The 13,256-nt window shown below is 36.3% G+C and overlaps 1 protein-coding gene across 26 annotated transcripts in view; it reads left to right on the top strand.

The window, feature by feature from the left end:
- NCOA3 (nuclear receptor coactivator 3) overlaps positions 1-13,256 on the top strand; it is an 85,650-nt gene that overhangs the window by 19,724 nt on the left and 52,670 nt on the right. For 20 of the 26 annotated variants that reach the window (XM_090152160.1, XM_090152161.1, XM_090152158.1 and 17 more), the window contains one exon: positions 10,352-10,391. The exons of the other annotated variants lie outside the window; for them this stretch is intronic. The gene's annotated coding sequence lies outside the window, so the exon portion shown is untranslated. The remainder of the gene's footprint in view (positions 1-10,351; positions 10,392-13,256) is intronic. 26 annotated transcript variants of the gene reach the window in all.

Genomic DNA, 13,256 nt, shown 5'->3' on the forward strand with positions numbered 1-13,256 from the left:
CTATTTCCTTTAATAACATGCAGGCATGCTTATGTTGCTGGAATTTCAGTTAGGGGTTTCATTCTGACTGAAACTTCAAGCTGCTTCTTGAGTGAATGCTCCCTGCAAATGTATTTTCATGAAAAAAATAAAATTCTGATGTGTAAGAATGTGTGTAACCCAAACACATGCTGGATGCCAGTGATTGATTATGTTAATCTTGCCTTCAATTTCTTGTTTTACAGTGTAACTGTTTCTATTACTAGCTGATCACTGCCAGGTGTTTCTTGCTTCCATTTTAATTTGAATAAGGACTGCCTGTTACTAGAGATCTTAATTGTCATTATCTTTAATCTACCAAAAGAACCAAGGTGCTGAGAAAAATACCCTGCTCTGATCACATTCTACTTTAAAACAGCTAACTTTTAAACCTGTTTACTGGCTATTTATAAAATTACTGTAGCTTCATATACATTGGTGGAAGTGAAACTAAAGGGCTTTACAATTTCAGTCTCTTTTCTACCTTGAAGCTCTTCTCAGTTAAATTCTTGTTTACAAAAAGGCTTCCTGACCTTTCTGCAAGACCTGGGCAACTCTGTACATTGAATGTGCCTTGTCTTTCTGTCGCAACAGATATACATTGTTGACTTATGTTCTTTTGTGTTAGGGCGTAAAGAATCCTTTATATTATGTTTTTTGTTGGTTTTTTTTTTGTGCTGTGCTTAAATAGTGCAGTGAGAGCTAGGGTGGTTTATTGTGGAAAGAGCAAGTAACATCACAACAAACTGACTTCTTTCCAATATTAATTGGAAATATAAAACCAGAAGCCTTTAAATGCATTCCTGTGCAATGCTGTCTTCCTGATGCTGTGTACTGCACTTCCACAGCACCAAATCAGGGCTATTGTGACTCCTTTCTCATACCTGTCCTCTTGCTCTAAGACTGGTGCTTTTGTAGTCAGCAAACTGATTCCATTGAATCAGATTTCTGAAGATTGCTGTTACTGTCCCTCTTAAGGAAGTTTTTTTTTTTTTTTTTTTAAAAAAAGGAAAAGAAAAATGCCCCCTAAGTCCCTGAACTCAGCAAAACCCACCCAGGTACTTTGGGGCTTTCCGTTTATCCCCCAGTTCACAGATATCATTTCCAGTGCAAGGGAATAGAGGGGGTGAGACTGCAGTAGCCACAGTCTAGTAAAGTTTAAACCAAATGAAGTTCCTATAAGATGCTATTCCTGAAACAACTGTGTTATAGAAAGGAGAGATTCAAGTGATACCTGGCGGTAGAAGTTCACCACCATTCATCTGTCTTGGGACTTTTACCAGGAAGAGTTGATAGTTTTAATAATTACACATTATTACTGACAGTTATTGATCTGTTGTATCAGCATTGGAAAATTAATTCCATTTAAGTCAGGAGGCATTCAGTAGATATATTCAGTGTTGTTCTGGAAGCTGATGTTGAGAAACTTGCAAACACTTGATATGGATTTGTTGCCAGTGTAGTGTGTATAGATATTACTGAATTATTGATCTACTGAAAGGGTAAGTACTGCTATAATGCTCTTTTGAGGTAGAACTAATCTGTCAGATCACTTCTGTAGAGATTCAGAAAATGAGTATCTCCATCTCGTAGAGCCTAGTGTTGAAAGGCTTAACAGGTCAGTAGGATTAGAATATATTATGTTACTACTTGTTGTGAAAAGGTCTCTTGTTTGTTTCCTATGCTGTTGAAGTTGACCAATTCTTTGTAGGTGGTAAGGATTTCTTGTCTTTAACCTCAATATAGAAGTCTAAGAACTATAAATATAAATAGTTGGTGATGCTTGTTTTAGATGAATTGCAGCATCAGAACTTAATCTCTTGTTGAACTGTCACTTCAGATGTAGCTTTCACTTCCATAAAATTAAAATTGTGCTTTAAGTCTGAAAATTTGTTTTGTGGAGGTGGGACAAAATGGGAAAGGAGGGCAACAAGGCAGTACAGAACAAATTTTGTGTATGGGTATATCTTCCTTTATACCAGGCTGCTTTTCATGTCTAGGTTTAGGCTGCGTCCAAAGTTAACCTGTGCAGCTAGGTCACAGTAAATAACTATGTGCAAAGCTGAACGCTGTTACCAGTATGTTTATGCTAAGAAGTTATTGTTAAATAGATACATACCCAGTGTTCATATGAGCCCTTTTCTAAATGAATCTGTCTATGCTTGTATGCAGATTGATAGGACACAGGTCCATTTTAGGCTATCGCCATCTTGGCGACACATTAACAAGAATTCATAAGATGATCAATCTCAAATAATACTTCTCTGAGCCAGGGTAGCAGTGTTTCCAGGCCACCAAAAGAAACTTAGCTGAGGCTTTTGTTGTTAACTGCGCTATAACACCCTGTCGCCAAAATAGCTGGTGTTCCTTTGGGTTTAGGGCATTGTGGAATGTTGTATTAATATTGTCTGGGGACTTTCTTCCTGTGTTCTATCCTTTTTTTTTTCATTTTAGTTGCATGTTAACTTTTATCAGCTCTTTTGAGGGTGAAATATGTGGTTCCTTGGCTTTTGCTGTATTTTTTTTTAGCTTGTGATACTACAGTAATAAAGCAGTAGTACGTGTGATCCTTCCTGATAAAGTAATTAACTTGTGCAGGGACAGAGTAATATTGAAGTCCTCTTTTTTGTACTTTCCTTGAGTTGTATTTGCATATACATAACAGATGCTGTTTCCTTCCAGGGAGTTTAAAAACTACTACTCATATAACTTCACAGTAAAACCAAACCTCTTGTATCTTAATTCCACTGTTAGCTCTGTTCTCCTATCGGATGATTGCATTGTCTGCTCATACCACAGTGGGCAATGCTGCTCAAATTTCAGTGATTAGAAACCTCAGGTATTGAGTTCAGCAAACCAAAACTCAGTGATGTAATTTCTTAAAAATACATGGCCAGATAGAAGGGGGCTCCTGTTAATGGGTATCTAACAGATGCTGTAGTGTGAGCTTGTACCTTATTGTCTGTAGCACTGGGAGATGCTGTGATCTCCAATCTATATGAAAAGTTTCAATCAGGTATGTGACTTCTGTATTTCACTGCCTGTGTTTAAAAAAAAAACAAAAACAAAAAAAAAACGAACACACCACAACACACTATCTGAAGATACAAATTCTAAAGGTGTTAAGATCTCTGAAAGTGAGAGAATATGTGAAAGGGAGATGCAGGTATTTCTAGGTAGTTCAGAATTAAATGGTATGCAGCTTTTATGGCAGGGGACAATGTGCTTTTATTCTTTCCACAGCTTTCTTTTTTAAAATAGCTTGTTTTGAACAGGCCAAAAAAAAAAAAGATGTTTAATACTAATTGTGTGATAACTCATTATCATTTTTTTTTAGGTAATAAAATGAGATCTGTGTGAGTTTGAGTGGAGTATTGACTGGACAGATAAGTATGAGAAGTCTTACTGAGTGGCTGTGAATTAGATTTAGGTATGTTTTAGGTAAGCTTTTCAGCAAAGGAACGTGCTCAGAAACAGCTTGTAATTTCTCACTTTTCTCACTAAACATTACTTTTTTTTTTTTGCAAATTCCTACTACTTTCTTTAAGCTATCTTAAAAAAAAAAAAAGTCCTTTTATGCTGCTAACACTTTAGAGGTTGTGTTCTTTATTAAAGTGTTGTCTCTTGTAGAGTATATATAGTATTGCAGTCTTCATGGAGGTCTTTTTTCACCTTTGTCCTCTTTCTCCTGAGCAAAGATCTAGAGAGTTAAGAAAGCTTAGCAAGGTCTGTAGGTTAACTCCTTTAGGTTACAGTTTAGGGATAGAGGAGCTCATCCAGGTTTCAGGGCAGATGCTTGACTGAATTAAGTATGAACCAGTCTCTTGAGATCAGTGTTCAAAAGCCTATTTTAAAGTTTATGTCCTCACTGGTAGTGATTCCACTGGTATAGAGACTGCACAAATGTTTTCCTTTACAGTAAGTGCAAACCCATGAAGTTGGCTGACTTTCTCTGAGGCAGAACACTCCTAACCCTTGTTTCTAATTAGAATACAGGAATGTTTTGCCTATGCTAGAATCTCTTGGATTCTATCTCAGCAATCTATGAAACTTATCTGGTCGGCCCCTTCTGCTGGAGTATAGGGGAAAAGATGGGTCTTGCAAGTGCAGCTTAGTTTTAAAGTAAACTTTTATGTCTGCTAGATTTCTGTAACTAACTACTTAAAGATGCTCATTAATCATTTAATGTTAATTAATCATTTATCTTTAAACTGGAGTGATTCTACTGAATATTTCCATTAACTAGCACTCTTCAGTTCTGTCTATTTTGTATTTATTTACATCCACGACATCACCTGACTCTGCCAGACCTCTCTGAGGAGGTGGAGAAAAACTCTTTTGGGCAACACTGTTAACTAATTCCAGGTTTGTTTCAGACTTGCTTCAAGTTGATGAGGTTGCACGTGTGAAACTGGGTATATTCCAAGTGTGCAAAATATCCATTTTACTTCCCTTTTGTTCCAAGTTGGACACAGCCAGGCTCCATAAAATTTATTTTATTTATCCATAAAATCCAAAAAATTAACAGGTTGTGGTATTGCAGACTTTCTTCACTCATCTGCCAAACTCAGGACTGTTCTTTGGATTAACAGAGTAGAACCAACTTTCAGTACTGTTATGTTAGCGTACTTCAACTCTTGCACTGTGTGGACCCAGTTAATTGTATTAGTATGGAGTACACAATGTCTACCACAGCACGGTTTGGTTTTATCTTTTTTGAAAAAACTCTTAAGATAAAAAGTCTAACTTCCTCCTTCAATTTTGAGAGCGCAGTGCAGGATAGATGTGCCTGCCTGGTGTCAGCTGAGGATGGAGGCTTTGGTGGTGTTACTATGGCAACTACCTCTATGAGCTGTCTCAAGGTCACTCAGCAGTTGTAGCCTGGAGTGCTTGCTGCTTAAGTAAGACATCTACACCAAGTGTAATTCAGGAAATGATCAGTGCTTTGCAAAAGCAGCAGTGGTGATGCAAAGCAGTATTTTATTTTGGGTTTGAGGTTCTTTTGATTCCGTGTTTTAATCTATCAGATATTTTGAGACTCAAAGAATAAGCAGAGCGTAGTTGAAATGTAAGCTGTTGACATCAATTACATGTAAAAATTGTCTTACTTGAATGCAAAACAAATGCAGTAGAAAATAACATGGAATTGATAGAAACTGAAAAACATGGATGGAAGTTGGTGACCAACCCTGAAACTTGTGGTGCCAAAACAACTGCCTATGCTGGTGGAAATGTAACCGAGGTGATGAAAACTCTTAAGCTGAGTTGAGAATACAGTGCTGCTTATGTTTAAGGGCTTCTGCTACAGGACATTCATATTCATTCTTGCATCTAAGTCCTGCTTGATATAATTTAAGAATTTCAAATACCCTAGGAGTATTTTTGGTCTAATGCAGAGCAATTCAGAAATAAGGATGAATTGACTGTGAACTTGATCCTGTGTCTGAAGTTACAAGACATCATACACCTACAAAAAAATTGAATCAAGTAAGCTAACATTTCATTTGAATGAAAAAATTCTGTTTCCTTGTCTTTGGATGGTCACGTGATGAATAAATGTAACAGTATTCTGTTTTTTCTTTGTGCTTTCTTCCCTGTCCTCTTTTGATTTGTACTTGGATTTCTTCTTTCTTCTTGCACCATTTGCTGCCATCCTACTACTTTAGTCCATGAAAACAAAGCCATTAGATTCAGTGTCCTTGAAGTACTGCTAATGCTACTCAGAAAAGCCAGGGTTAGCAGGGTATGCATACATATAAGGAGGGAATAAAAATACAAGAGCTGAAGATAACAGTAGTCCAAACAGTTGCTGTCCACCTTCAGTAAAACAAGCCTAAACTCCAATAGGGGGTGGATAGGGTGTGGATTATGTACAAATTATTGGCCTTAGATGTATTTGGGCAAACTTCAGTACAAGAAACCATCATAGAATGCATATCTTAATCTGCTTAAGAGGAGAAAGTCAAATTTGTATTTCACTTAACGTGAGGGTTTCCTGAAAGTGAATGGGCTGGAGTTGAGTCAACTTTACTCCTCTGTTTTTTCATGTTTTTTTTACAATATATTGCTCCTGTTTAACTAAATATACAGGAGAACTCTCCAGGAGTTCACCAGAGAAGCAGCCTCTGCAGCTGTTAGAGATTTTTTGAGAATGCAAGTAGTTCTTATCATAGAACAAGATGAGATGAGCTAAGACAGCAGATAGTGACAATGTTTTGTTCAAGTGTATGTACTTGCATTAGGCAAAATAGATTCAAGTTCAGCTATGCTAATTGCTTCAGCCACTGAAAACTTTTCTTTGCAGTAGCAAAGCTGTTTCAACTTTCTAAATTAATACTTTAAACAAAACTTTGGATGCTTTCCTGTAGTTACACTCATTCCTCTGAAAGTTACTTGTTATGGATCTTTGCTATTTAATAGTTCCAATTCAGTCTAGACTTTTTTCTTAAATAATAAAAAACTTGCAAATCTTCCAGGTTTTTCTTCCTCACCAAATAAAGTGAAGTATTTCTCTAGCATTGCATACAAAAACTGATTCATTTGGAACAGACTCCAATATACTGGATTTTTTTGTTTTGTTTTTAAAAGGAAACTCACTCCATTAAACAAACAAAAACCCCAAAATGCTACGGATGGAAAAAAAAACCAAACTCACTGCCATTTTATTAGTGTAGATGAGATGGAGTATTTCTCTTCTGTAGTTACTCTGGCTTCATAGTGTTGTCAGCAGAGTAATATAAGTAACTGAAAGCCCTGTGGAGATCCTGGCAAAGTCAGCTGAAACAAAGGTATAGATAGGAAACCAAATAGAAAAAGTAAACCCTCCCTCCATAGACCAGTACCAAAAAGAATGAACACAACTTAAAAATGGTTTGTTCTAACTTGTTTTGTGTGTTAGTGCATTTCTAGCATATTCATTGTAAATCAAAGACTTCACCTCTAGAACAGAGATTCCACAAACAACTTTAGCTTTTCTCTGTATGTGTGCATAGGAGGTCCTCATCCATTTCAGCATTATATTCAAGAATCTGAAGGGGCCCTGGACTAGATTTAGGTAATTATTTAAATTCCTAATAGAATTCTATGCACAAACAGTTTTAACTAGTATTTCATAGGTGAAAGAATTTGTACTAAGACTTGTTACGTAAATTATGTAGAATGTAATGTAACACATTCAGCTCTTATAAGACTATTCACCAATTGGGCTTAGCAAAAATACTTTGTAAAATTGTAAGGAAAAAAAATGTACAAATGGCTCCTTTCCTTTTTTTCCTAATCAATTTAATTGTCTCCAACCTAGCAGGCTTTTTCTTATTCTGACTAAGAGAAACTCAGTGGAAAGTCTGCTAGAATGTCACCTAATATGGGGCTCCGTGTGGTTAATGCTTTCAGTCATAGAATGCATCTCTATCTGCCGAAGGGCTAGAGAAATAGAAGGCCAAAGCACAGATCAAGTGTGCTTTGCACAGAAGTGCTTAAATACCTTTAGAAGCTGTATTTTTTTCTTGTTTGGGATTAAGATATTTTCTTTTTCTTCCATTTGGGATAATTTGTATATTCTCTTCTTGCTCTCTCACTTCCAGATGTGACTGGAGTTGCTCCATGCAAAAGTTAACTGCCACACTTTTCAGTTGCTCTGTCTATGAAGTTACTGCTGCCCTGCTAGAAATGTAAAGTTCAATATCAATGCTTACTGCTCCAGAGCAGAAGTCCATTTAACCCCTTCAGGGAAAAGTTACTGCTTACTAAATATACAGGAGATCAGCAATTGCTAGTAGAAGCCTTCTGTATCTGACATAAATGTATTAATGTGGAGTGATTTCTACTAGTGCTCACTGTGTCTCTTAAGAAAAACAGGTATTTCATAAACCAGAATTTTAGGTCAGACTTCCTCTATAGCACATCTATAGAAAAAAAGGAAAACTAATTTACAGGACTAACTAAAGCAAAATATAGGCAGCACTGCAAGTACACTGTCATGGAAGTGATTAAGGACTAAAGCAAGCACATTGCAAGTTTTTACCACCACTATTAGCCAGAGTCTGGTTTTGACTCTAAATGTGCTTCTGCATTCAACTTTAGGAACGAATCTAGAATTGGTCCCAGTGTACCTTCCAGATGTGGCTGAAGCAGGATTTCCTGGGGGCATTCCTGGCACTGCTCCGAGAAGTGATATCACTGGTGGGCTCAGGGTGTGGGAATCAGTCCTGTGAGGGAGTGCAGAGACTATTCTAGAAAAACTTATAGGTGTGGTTATTGGCATGTATCTAGAAAGGATCCTGGAAGTCTGCCCACAAAATCCTAGGAGCATGTTGATTCTATGTGATGATTTTAGATGTGAAGATAGAAATGGATGTAGAAGTAATTCCAGAAATCATTTTTAATTTGTAGAGGTGGTGCTGGAAGATGATCCTAAATGTGATGGTAGATCTGACTCAGAAAACAATAGCTGAGAAACAGGTTCTTATGTTGTAATCACTTGCCAAATTTGGTTTGTTTTTAATTGTCATTGTTACAAGCCCTGTCTGAGTTTGACACCTCATTTTGAGCACTTCAGTTTTCTCTTAGCAGCTAAAAAGATGCTGGGTTTTGTTAGTGTTCTTTTGAGATCCAATGTTTTTTCTTGCCATGCGTGTCAATTCTTGAATGAGTTCTGGCCTCCAGACAAGGTTATATATGGTGTGAATCAGGTACTTCCATGTACAGGAGTGCACAAAACCAGTTTGTTTGCCTTTTAGAGATGAACAGATTCTCATGCTTCTTCCCTATTTCTTAGTGTATTTGAAGTGCAGGTGTGTCTTAGGATGTTGTTCTCAAAGGTGTTGTCTTCCTTTCAGATTGTTATGTAAACATTATTTTTTCCTAATAAATCAATCATGAGATTGTCTGAGTTGGCTTGGCCTTGTGAAATGCTTTTAAAAAGTATCTACAGCAGGTCCTACAGCCAGTCCTACTGCAGTGTGCCAGACTTCGCTGTTACAAAATTACGTTAAGTGAGGTTGTTCCTTTACTGTCACACTATGTGAATGTAAGGCTACCTTTCTCTGTGAGCTACAGAGTTCTTTTGTTGTTGTTTTAAAGTTTTGTAATGAAACTTAAGCACACAGTGATTATGAAAAATATCAAGCAATTAAGTACTGCTTCGCTAAGCGATTAATAACCTTTTATTTGATATACTGTGGCAGTGGGAGATTTGGTTCTCTGGGTCTAACTAACTGTTTTATTTGTTGAGCTAAAAAATGTGTTTTGTAAGCACATAAATTCCTAGCTGCAGCTAGGAAGCTGACTTGCTATAGCAACTTATTTATTAAGTTACTGCTAATGAGCAAGGACTTGACTAAAGTTAAAAATAGAGCACATTGAACTTAATGTGAACCTTAATATCTTTTCCAGCTTTTACAAGGATTGTACTGTGGATTGTGTATTGTTGGTTTCTCCATGATTGAAAGTATTGAAATAAACAGTGTATTATGAAATAAAGCCTCTGCCATTGCTTTGTTTACATTCTGAATACTTTATCTAAATGCCTCTTTATAAATTTGATGTCAAGTACAAGCTTGGACACGGGATTTTTAAGTTGTATTAAGAATTGATTTTTAAAGGCAGAATACATTGTTGAAGATGACAACTGAAATGTCTTTATTATGGAAGTCTAAAACAAATATGTTTTGTTTACTTGTGCATTGGATAAAAGTAGTGTGGTAGATCAGATTTTTCGCTGTAAGGTGTTTGTTAGTAGGGTCTTAAAGTTGTTTCTGTGTTTGAGCTTAGTTTTGCATGTATCTTTATTTTGCATCATACAAATTCATTTACTGATTTAACTGCCAATTTACTAATTAATTTATAGATATGCTGCTCTAAAACAACTTTGCAAAGACTATTGCAGAAAGATTTGCCATATAAAAAAAAGTATAGTGGACTTGAAAGTACAAAGATTAAGATCAACTTCATCAGCACTTCAGCTGTCTTTTTCTTTTTTTTTTTTTTTGCTTAAGATTTGTTACAAGACACCTATATAATATAACCCTGTGTATAATGGAAGAGCAATAAGAAAAAAGCGTTTTGCTCTTCAGTCATTTCATTTTTTTTCTCTTCATTATCTGGTGGCAAAGTTGAAAATAAAAGGGATTTTCAGTTAGTGTAGAGCTTAACTGCAGAACTTGCTGCCACTGAATGTTGTATTGATTCTCATGGGTTCAAAAAGAAATTCATTTGCTCATAAAGGAGAAATCCAGCTTCTGGGAAACTCAATCCTTCAGAACCAGGGAATTCCTAAACTGGGGAAGTTTGAGAGTATGCACAAACAGTGACGTGCTTACCTTGTTCTTTTTAGGCATTCCTACCAGCTTCTGTTGGAGAGAGAGGACTGCTAGGTAAGTCTTGTTTGACTTGATTCTCTGGGCTACTTTGATTTGTGAGACGTGACCAAGAGAAAACACTGATGTTTAGGGAATTTGGAGGAGGGAAGACAATTACAATTCTCTTAGAAAAATAAGTCTTATGGTTTTTGGTTTTTTAATTAGCAATCTGTATGGTGTGCTCTCTTGCACCTCCTCTAAACTAAACTTGAGGAAATGTGTGGTATGACGCTGTGTATATGTTCAGTCGTATCTAAGGCCAGCGTGCTTCGTGGGGATATCTGGGCCATGAAAGAATGTTGTTGCATTTTAAAGAATGTTGTAGTGGGATGAAGTGCTATCATCCTTCTGTGTATATATTTGCTTTTAGTTCTTAATTTCATATCACTGATGCCAGAGTTTTCTTCTTAAATAGACAGTGATGTAAATTCTTTTCTCAGAACAGTTATTCTGAAACAGTGGTGATGAAATGAAATTTGTAGCTCAAATTGTTTGGGCCCAGAATGTTATGTTGTGTATTGTCAGGGTGTGGTTTTGGTTTTTTGGTCATAGCTTTGAATGTTAACCCAGTTAGCCTTCAGTACTCCAGGAGATTAGTGTTAAGTTTGTACTTGTTGCTGTTGATTAGGGAAACTGATAGCATGTGTTGATATCTGATATTCAGTGAAATTTTGCTCCTTGCGAAAGGAAGCACCTTCTTCATAGTAGTATCTTGTAATAAGTTCAGCCTCTTCTCTCTGCAGTTTAGCAGGGTGCCCTGTGATAATATTCAGTGACCTTGACTTGGTTAGAGTAAGGGAAAGTCAGAGCAAAATGAAGAAAATGAAAGGAGACAGTAAAAGGAAAACCTTTTGGAGAATGTTCTCTTCTAAGCACAGAGAAAACTGTTTTGTTTCAGGTAGCTGCACTTGTTAAAATGTTCTTAAATAATGATTTACAGACAAATGCCACACTGAGGTAAATTGTATGTGATGAAGAGAAGGGATAGATAACTTTTGCTCTTGCCTGGATGAAGACACGTCTAAGCATGTTGTCTGACATAAATCTACCTACAGTGAAAAAGCCTGAATTATGGTATTTATATTCAGACAGAGTCATTGACATCAGATTTAAGTTTTGTATGTCCTTCCGTTCCCTTCATGCTATACTCTGTTTATCCTGTTATTGTATGTGTGCTGTCAGTTATAACCTTCACCTGTGTGGTGAAGAGAAAAGAATTTGGTGGAAGCCAAAGTGTTGGTAAGGCTTGGTAGATTTTTGAATTTTTTAATGTATGTTTCTGTATGCCAAAAACATTTAACTGTTTTTAAATAGAAAATATTAAAGCTATACCATGCCTAGAGGTAGTAATAGTGGCTTTTCTGTTAAAATCTATTTTTTTAATGAGGCCTGGGGATACAAAATTCTGACTGTACATAAACAATTCCTTTCTTTTGAGTTGTGTGTCAGCGTGCTGTACTGTAATAGAAATGCAGTCAGTGTAGTGTTTAGTGACAAAAAAAACATTATCAGCTGCACTTGATAGGTGATGTACTCCAGTTTTATGGCATAAATGTATGACTGATGCTAATCACTTAGCTGTTGTTATGCTTAGCAGACACTAATAAAAACCTCCCTGTATGTGGGTGTGTCAGAATACTAGTTTTAAAGCTTAGCATCAAATTAGGTTTTGGATTGTCTGCAAAACACCTGAAAATTTGCTAGAAGAGAACATATGTTTAAATTATGGTGGATACATCTTAGATGTCCTATTAGCAGACAGATGTTCAAGCAAGGTGTCAGGGTTTTATTGAATATAAAATATGATTGCATTGGTCTGGTGTGGGAACTAAAGATGCTGTGCATTTAAGAAACAGCCCTGTCCTGGTGTTTATTCTAGTGCACTATATAAAAATACATAAAATTGCTTCCTAATGTTGCGAAACTACACAACTATTTAGCCATTTATCTACAAAGAAGGAAGCAAGTGGATCTGTAACAAAGCATTACAAATGTTTTTGGCACTTAAGGGGGAAGGATGTGATCTGTTCTTCCGTTTTTGGCAGTCACTGACCTCTTGTATTAACTTCCACAATGGCTGCAGATCTTCCTAAAATTACTTGGAATTTGCGTGCTAATGATGAAGTGTCATTTTGGAGAATGCTGCAGGTAAACATCAGTGTTTGAAAAGTGCCATTTGTATAAACAATAAGGAACATAACTGATTTTTTTGTTTGGTAAGCAACTATTGCAAAAATACTTGCTGTAGGAGTCCTTGAGAGGGTAATAAGAGATTTATTTTAAAATATCTTCTTTAAGTTAAATATTTTTGGCAGAATATTGGGGAAAAAATAGAATCAAGATCTTTTTATGCAACTGAGTTGTTCATAAATAGAGTAGAAGTTGTTAGGGATACGTCCTTTGTGTGATGAGAATATTAATGGATTTAGGCAAAATCTAAAGATTGAGAAGATTACTAAAAACATCCTGTGATTAAAGCAATAGCAAAAAGAATGTGGTAACAATCCTTGGAATTAAAGCAAAGTGAGATTAATTGTAAAGCCCTTTGTCCTAGTAACCCATTATAGTGGTATCTGTTTCTCACTGAGCTGCAGTATATAATTCTCTGATGATAATGTTTTACTGATAATTGTAGAGATGATGCTAGCATCAATCCAAAGCTTTCTAACAACGCCAAGGATGTTTTGAGAATTTTGAGCTCTTTGAAAATGGGTACTTACCTTGTTGCAGGTAGTGAATCCTGCATCTTGTCCTTCTTTTGTAGGACTCAGAGGTGAGTCTGTAGCATCTCGTTGAATGCAGTTTTTCCATTTTGTATAGTACTGAAGAAAGATGCTGACCCATTTCAGCTCAATTCTTAAATAATCCCTGAAGTGGGTC

Source organism: Phasianus colchicus, chromosome 17, assembly GCF_987193195.1.
Source record: "Phasianus colchicus chromosome 17, bPhaCol1.hap1.1, whole genome shotgun sequence".
NCBI lineage: Eukaryota > Metazoa > Chordata > Aves > Galliformes > Phasianidae > Phasianus > Phasianus colchicus.